This window comes from Triticum aestivum, chromosome 6A (genome assembly GCF_018294505.1).
Source record: "Triticum aestivum cultivar Chinese Spring chromosome 6A, IWGSC CS RefSeq v2.1, whole genome shotgun sequence".
Classification (NCBI taxonomy): domain Eukaryota; kingdom Viridiplantae; phylum Streptophyta; class Magnoliopsida; order Poales; family Poaceae; genus Triticum; species Triticum aestivum.
In genome coordinates this window covers 439,216,864-439,225,394 of record NC_057809.1, presented here as the reverse complement: position 1 = coordinate 439,225,394, position 8,531 = coordinate 439,216,864, and positions in this window count along the sequence as shown.

Here is an 8,531-nt window from a genome sequence, read left to right as displayed (position 1 = left end):
TGACCTTGGCATACTTGGGGTTATGCTTGACCACAGCTGTACTTGCCGATCTGACAGGAGGAGGAGGAAGAAGACGCCTCTGGTTGAAACACTTGTTGGCATAGTGACCCTTCTGTTGGCACTTGTTGCGCGTGCCCTCTGAAAGCGGACGGTGATACGGAGCACTCGATCTTGGAGGTTGAGACGAAGTCTTGTTCTGAAAGCCAGGGTTGGGTGGGTGGGAAGATCCACTGCCACCTTTGCTCTTCTGCTGATATGGCTGACGGAACAGAGGAGGAGGAAGCCAATACTTCTGCTGCTTGGCCACTTGAGTAGAGGAAGAAGGAGTAACATCTCTGACTCGCTTCTTGGAAGCATCACACCTCAATTGAGCAGCCTCTTGCTTTAGTGCCATGTTGTAGAACTCATCGTACCTCAAGGGCTCGAAAAGAACAAGAGCTAGCTGAATTTCTTCTCTGAGACCACCCCTGAACTGGTATATCATGCTCTTCTCATCAGGGACGTCCTGCTTAGCAAAGCGGACGAGCTTCTGAAATAACTTGTTGTAGTCATAGACAGACAAAGAGCCTTGCTTCAGGTTGCGGAATTCCTCACGCTTGCTTTCAACCACGCTCTGAGGAATATGATGAGCTCTAAAATCTTGATGGAATTCATCCCAAGTGATAACACGTCCACCTCTAGAGTCCTTGTACTGCTGGAACCGTTCTGCGGCTCGATCTTTGAGTAGGAAGGAAGCGAACTTGACGAAGTCCTCAGGCCTGACGTTACTGCACTCGAAATGCTTGCACAGATCCACAAGCCAATCATCAGCATCGGTTGCCTCAACACAATTGCTGAAAGTCTTTGGCCCATTAGCAAGGAACTGGTTGAGTGTAGCAAAGTGATTCTGATTGTTGCCTTGGTTCCCTTGGTTGCCTTGATTGCGCTCTTGAAGAATTTGCATGATCAACTATGTGTTTGCATTGGTTGCGGCCATCACAGCTTGCCATGCCTCCGGAGGAGGTGGGGGTGGTGGCGTATCAGGATTCGGAGTCGTGCGCGTTGGAGGAGCCATCCTGAAGAGGTTGACATCCATTAGCACATTGATAGACAAATATTGAAGCTGAATCCAACGGAATGAATATTGCAACATATAGTCTTATCATCCGAACAAAATGAACGAATGCATTCCTCTTGAAATGGTCACATATCCATAAATTGAGAAGCCACGTAGAATTAAGGTAGAGAAATAAATCAGCAAGGTACGGATCGAGAACGAATAATCGGTAAGAAATCCCAATCTCAAACCAATATCCGTGGAAGAAGAACTAGAGCTACTAGAATTCCCACCTATGAAACTCCCGAACCTTTCCGGTTATGCAATCAGGTGTTGGGGATACAGGGGAAGCATAATATCTCACCCAATTCTAGCAAATCCTACATCCGGCTGTATCCATCCTTCAACACATAACCGAGAAAAACTCCGGAAACCATCTACCTCAACCTTCGAAAAGCATCCATTATACAAGTTATGGCGATACTTCCGAACTGCCGCCCCAGTACTGGGTGGCGTCAAGGTTATCTCACCAACGAACTGCATAAAAGAGATTTTCGATGTCGGCATACTAAACTCAGGTATTCCCGAACTGCAACGATAAAATTATGACGACAACACCTCAGAGCTCAACTCCCCGGGACACTTCCACAAAACCCCTGATAGGAGGCACCAAGACAATGTTCTCATCATAAAACCATCGGAACGATTCCAAGATACCCGCGTGATCCTAAATTTTTTTTAGTGAAATTTGAGAAGAGAAAAGTCAAAACTCTACGTCAGGATGCCTTACCAGAGCGATGAGGAGACTGGGAAGTAAAAAGAATTCCTAAACTCTCCGATATATAATTCCTAAATGATTCAAAACATTTTTTCTAGACACAACTCGGCTACTAAAAACGATCAAGCAATGGGGCTCCTAAGGTCGGGGAAGGCTCTGATTACCAACTTGTAACACCCTCAATGCGACTATATCTCCCACGTGTCGAGGCACGACTTAGAGGCATAATCGCATTGAAGGCATATGTCGCAAGTTAGGCAATCTTCACAACATCCCATGTAATATATATGTAATAAAAGGGGAGATAACATAATTGACTTACACTCGCCATGTCAATCAAGTAAATAAATAACATTACATCATCCAAACACTCATGGCCCGACTACGGCGTCAAAATAAAAAGATAACCCAACATGCGACACGGTCCCGATCACCCCCAACTGGGTACCACTACTGATCATCAAGAAAGGAAACATAGTAACGTTGAGAGTCCTCGTCGAACTCCCACTTGAGATCGAGCGCGTCACCTGGAGTGGAATCATCTGGCCCTGCATCTGGTGTAATAGTAATCTGTGAGCCACAGGGACTCAGCAATCTTGCACCCTCGCGATCAAGACTATTTAAGCTTATAGGTAAGGCAAGGTAAAAATGTGGAGCTGCGGCAAGCGACTAGCAAATATGGTGGCTATCCTGTTCGCAAAAGAGAGCGAGAAGAGGAGGCAAAGAACGAGCGAGAAACTAGAGATCAACCTGCGCGAACATTACTCCAACACCGTGTCCACTTCCCGGACTTCGCCGAGAAGAGGCCATCACGGTAACACACTCAGTTGATTCATTTTAATTAAGTTAAGGTTCAAGTTATCTACAACCGGACATTAACAAAATCCCATCTGCCCATAACCGCGGGCACGACTTTCGAAAGTTCAAATCCCCGCAGGGGAGTCCCAACTTAGCCCATGACAAGCTCTCACGGTCAACGAAGGAATAGACCTCCTCCCGTGACGTTCCGATCAGACTCGGTACCTCGGTTCTTCAACACACTTCGACAGGTTAAAACAAGACCAGCAACACCGCCCGAATGTGCCAACAAATCCCGATAGGAGCTGCACATATCTCTTTCTCAGGGCACACTCAGATTGTCTAAACTTCCGGTAGGCCAGCCCAGAGTTGCCCCTGGTAGCCACCGGCGGCTGACGAGTTGGACCAACACTTAGAGGAGCACTGGCCCGGGGGGGGGGGGGGGGGGGTTTAAAATAAGATGACCCTCGGGCTCCGGAAACCCAAGGGAAAAGAGGCTAGGTGGCAAATGGTAAAACCAAGGTTGGGCATTGCTGGAATGAAATGATGTGCTTTCTGAGACGAACATTTTGATATGCTATATGTCCAAAACGGAGCTACGGATGCAAAGTTACGGCATGATGAATATTGCAAAAAAATAACTAAGACGGGGCAAAAAGTCAACCTCTCCAGATCTGGATCTAGGGTTTGCACATGGATCGAGGCCGACCGAGATCTCACCGGAATTTGGAGAAGATCGCCAGAATTTGCTTGGGGAAGAAGGAGGAGGCGTCGCCGGAGCGGCGGAGCTCGCCGGAGTCCTCCGCGGGGCCGGAGCGGGCGGCCGCGGTGGTTGGTTGCGCCGGGGCGGCTCGGGCGGCGCCCGCCGGCGCGGGGTGGCGCGGCAAGGAGCGGTAGGCGGCGCGGCCGGGCGGCGAAGATGGCGGCATCGAGCGATGACGGGTGGCGGGCTGCGGCGCCCAGGCGCGGGGAGGCGCGGCCCGGGAGGCGGCGACAAGGGCCCGCCCCGGCTTCGGCGGGCCGGCGGCGGGGTTTGCGGCCGGGCCAACGGGGGCGTGACACGTGGCGGCGGCGGCTAGCCGGACATGTTCGACTCGGCATGGACGTTGTCCGCGGCGCGAGGAGGAGCGGATCTAGGGTTTCGGGGAGAAGAAGAAGAAGAAAACGGAGGGGGTCTTTATATAGGCCTAGGAGGAGCTAGGAGAGTCCAAATGAGGTGCGGTTTTCGGCCACGCGATCGTGATCGAACGCTCTAGATGATGGAGAGGGTTTAGGTGGGTTTTGGGCCAAATTGGAGGGGTGTTGGGCTGCAACACACACGAGGCCTTTTTGGTCCCTCGGTTAACCGTTGGAGTATCAAACGAAGTCCAAATGGCACGAAACTTGACAGGCGGTCTACCGGTAGTAAACCAAGGCCGCTTGGCAAGTATCGGTCCAATCCGGAAATGTTTAATCCCCACACACGAAAAAAAGGTAGAAATGACCACCGGAGGAGAACGAAGCGCCGGAATGCAAAACGGACAACGGGGAAAATGCTCGAATGCATGAGATGAACTCGTATGCAAATGCAATGCATATGATAACATGATATGAGATGCATGACAACGATAACAACACACGGAGACAAAAACCCTAACCCGAGAAAATAAAATAACTTAACGCCGGAAACGGCAACAGTTGGAGTACAAATTGGGAAAGTCATATCCGGGGTGTTACAATAGTCCCACAAACAAGTCACGTACTTGCTGATACACATATTGATAATGTCCAAGGACTATCTTTATTCATAAACACATAGGAAATATCATCATACATGATTGCCTCTAGGGCATATCTCCAACATCAAGTTCTCTACAACCGGACATTAACAAATTCCCATCTGCCACATAACCGCGGGCACGGCTCTCGAAAGTTTATACCCTGCAGGGGTGTCCCAACTTAGCCCATCACAAGCTCTCATGACCAATGAAGGATATTCCTTCTCCCGGAAAGACCCGATCAGTCTCAGAATCCCGTTTACAAGACATTTCGAAAATGGTAAAACAGGACCAGCAAAGCCGCCCGATGTGCCGACAAATCCCGATAGGAGCTGCACATATCTCGTTCTTAGGGCACACCGGATGAACACTACGTACAACTAAAACCAGCCCTCAAGTTTCCCCGAGGTGGTGCTGCAAGTGGCTTTGTTTGGGACCAACACTCAGAGGAGCACTGGCCCGGGGGGGGGGGGGGGTTAAAATAAAGATGACCCTCGGGCTCCGGAAACCCAAGGGAAAAAGGCTTAGGTTGTTAGGCAAATGTAAAACCAAGGTTGGGCCTTGCTGGATGAGTTTTATTCAAAGCAAACTGTCAAGGGGTTCCCATAACACCCAACCGCGTAATGAACGCAAAATCAAGGAACATAACACCGGTATGACAGAAACTAGGGCGATAAGAGTGGAACAAAACACCAGGCATAAGGCCAAGCCTTCCACCCTTTACCAAGTACATAGATGCATTAATTAAATAAGAGATAATTTGATATCCCAACATATCCATGTTCCAACATGGAACAAACTTCAACTTCACCTGCAACTCAGAACGCTATAAGAGGGGCTGAGCAAAAGCGGTAACATAGCCAAAAACGGTTTGCTAGGAAGGTGAGTTAGAGGCTTGACATGGCAATATGGGAGGCATGATATAACGAGTGGTAGGTAGCGGGACATAACGATAGAACGAACAACTAGCAATCAAAGATAGAAGTGATTTCAAGGGTATGGTCATCTTGCCTGAGATCCCGCAAGGAAGAAGAACAAGTCCATGAAGAAGATAAACGGACGTAGTCGAATGGATCCACACAACTCCGGGACGAAACCGAAGCTAACGAGAGAAGCAACCCGGAAAGAAGCAAACAACATAGTAAACAACCATCATATAAGCATGGCATGATGTGCAAACAAGTATGATGCATGTCCTGTTTAATGAAACATGACATGGCAAAATGCACAAGCAAAACTACAAGTTAAGTGGAGCTCAATATGCAACGAGTTACATATTGACGAAACACCACATGACTTATTTAGTTCTCTCCCGTTTATGTACCCAGCAATATTAAATTAAACACGGCAAGAGGGGAAGCATAATAAAACTACCTAACTAGGCAAGTTTAAATGAGGCCGGAAACAACAAATAACCATTCCGGTAATCCTCATGTGCATATTTTAAAGTTGGTACTATTCTACCCTAAACACAATTTTAGAGTTGGTAAACATGCAAAGTAGTGGTACCATGTTAAAACTATGCATTTTTCTATTTCATTTACATATAAAGTTTATTTAAAACCGCGCTACGGTTAATTAGTTATGAATTAAATCATTTTAACATGGCAATATGAAAATTAAATGCAAACAACATTTTAAACATGGATGAAATTTGCATATTATGAAACTAGATGAAATTCTAAGCATTTTACATATATTATTTATTTTAATATGATGCCTGGTTTGTTAGTTATTAAATGCATGAACTAGAGGGACTAAACTATAAAATAGGTTTTCTGTGGATAATTACAGAAATTCGTAGAGCCTAAAAAACCTATACATGCCGAATCTGGCAGGCTAGCCCAACAGAGAAGGAGGGGTATGGGAGCGCTGCTCACCATGGGCCACGACCTAGTGGGTGGAGAGGCGAATCCGGCAGGGAGGAGGCACGCTGGGCCTTGCCAGCAGCAGGCCAGCTGCAGCACTACCGTGCGGTCGACCTGGTCAATGCGCGGGTGACGCGCTGGCGTGGCTCGAGACAGGGGTGTTTCGAAGCAAAGAAGGCAACAGAGATGAGCGGGTCCAGGGCGGGTCGTTGTTCTCCGGCGAGGTACTCGGCGGCGGCGGCGGTGCTATGAGTCACCAGATCCGGCGGGGTTCAAGTCGGCAGGGGAGGCAGCGGCGCTTGACGCTCGATCTGGAGCATGGATGCAGAGGGACCCAGGGGTGTAGCGGTGCGAAGCAGGGACTTGGCGGCGATGGCTCGAGGCGGCTGACAACGGGGATGGCCGGGGCTCGACGAATGGTGGCCGGAGGCGACAGCGGTGTCGGTGAGGAGCTCTTGGCGCGAATCCATGGCGGCGCTGGACGCGGGTGACGGGGCGCATGGGTCCAGGAACCAAAGTGAGGAGGCAAGGGGAGGCCATGGCGTTCCTGTGGGAAAAGGAAGAGAGAGCGGAGATTAGATAGAGAGAGAGACGGTGAGATGGAAAGAGGAAAAAGAGAGAGGAGGGAAGGGGCGCGAGATGGGCGACCTAGCAATGCGCTCCAGCGAGGCAGAGCTGACAAGGCCGCGGTGTGAGGAGGTTGAGGAGGAGCTTGGGGCTGCGCTGCTGCTGCGGTGAGGGAGGAGCACGACGAAGGGGCTCCTCGGGCTCATGGTTTGGTGGTTCGGCGACGGATATCCGATGATGAGGTGGAGCAGGGGCGCGGGATAAGGGGCTCGAGCTCCTGGCGCTTGGCTAAGACACCGTGGAGCCCTCGAGCGGGAGAGCCTATGGGCGCGGAGGATCTCCACTCCTCTGGATCGAACAGGGAGGAGGTGGTTGGCTGCGGTTTTGGAGGGGATCGAGGGATGCTCGAAGGAGCTCGGTGGTTGGGTGAGAAGGGGATCTGGGAGGATCCCGAGGAAGGATGAGGGAATGGACAGGGGTGGCGGCGGCTAGGAGGATTCCTAGAAATTAGGGATTTGGTCTCGGTTTAGACTAGGTGGGCTACTAGGCTTAGGGTCATATGGTCCCTTCGATCGTAATCGGATGGTCCAAGATAAATAGGTTAGGGAGCCCAATTAACAAAACGGAGATGGTTTATAGATGTTTGGGGATGATCCGGACCCATCGGTGACGACTGAGTGGGTCGGGTTCGGGGAAGTTTCGGACATGCGCGAGGGGTCGATCATAATCGGACGGCTCCGGGCGTGAGGAGGGTTAGGTTCGGCCTGGCGGTTGGTAGTGGGCTGTGTAGATGGTCTAGGGAGGAAAGAGAGGGAAAGCCCGGCAACAGTTTTCGGAGACCGAAAACGTCCTACGTTTTGGGGCGTCAAACGGACTCCAAATGCGATGAAATTTGGCAGGCGGTCTACCTACAACATAACAACACCGCACGACAACTTTAATCGCATTCCGAGAACATTTTCCGACCACTTATAAAATACTATTTCGGACGTGCCGTGGCCGCGTGCAAGTGTGTCTGGGCTCAGAATGGAGATCGAACGAAACCGGGGGAACCCGGATAGATGCAAGTTTCGAAAACATGCAGATGCAAAGCAGATGATGACATGGCAAGATGCAACACGCAAGCGAATGACAAGGCAACAACAGCGAATAACTGGAAGACACCTGGCACAATAGACTCGGGGCGTTACAACACTCCACCACTACAAGAGGATCTCGTCCCAAGATCTAGGATGGCACCGGAGGGAAACAGAAGAGGAAGAGAAGAGGTAAAACTAAGTTGCTTCTTTGACAAATGAGTGGAACCAAAGAACCTTGCGAGGTTGACCAAATTGAAAGAAAGAATGCACCAAAGATTGAACAAAGTTGAAAACACTCTGTTAGAATAGAGGAACAAGGAACATTACTAGCACCTTGTCGGTTGAAAGAAATAAGAAAAAGGGTTGCAATGGACAAGAAGTACATGCAAGCACTCCGGATGAAACGAGATGTACAAGGAATGATAAAGATCAATTACGACAACACTCCGGTTGGAAATGGAAGGTAAAGAATATGAGCTTGGCAAAATGAAAGCACTTGGATGAGAGTCCGGTTAGAAGAGGAATGATAGACACAACACTCTGGTTAAAACAAGATAGAGAAGGAATAAGAATGATATAATTTGTACAGCACTCCGACTGAAAACGGAAGGAATTAACATGAACTTGAGAAGATGGGATGATACTTGA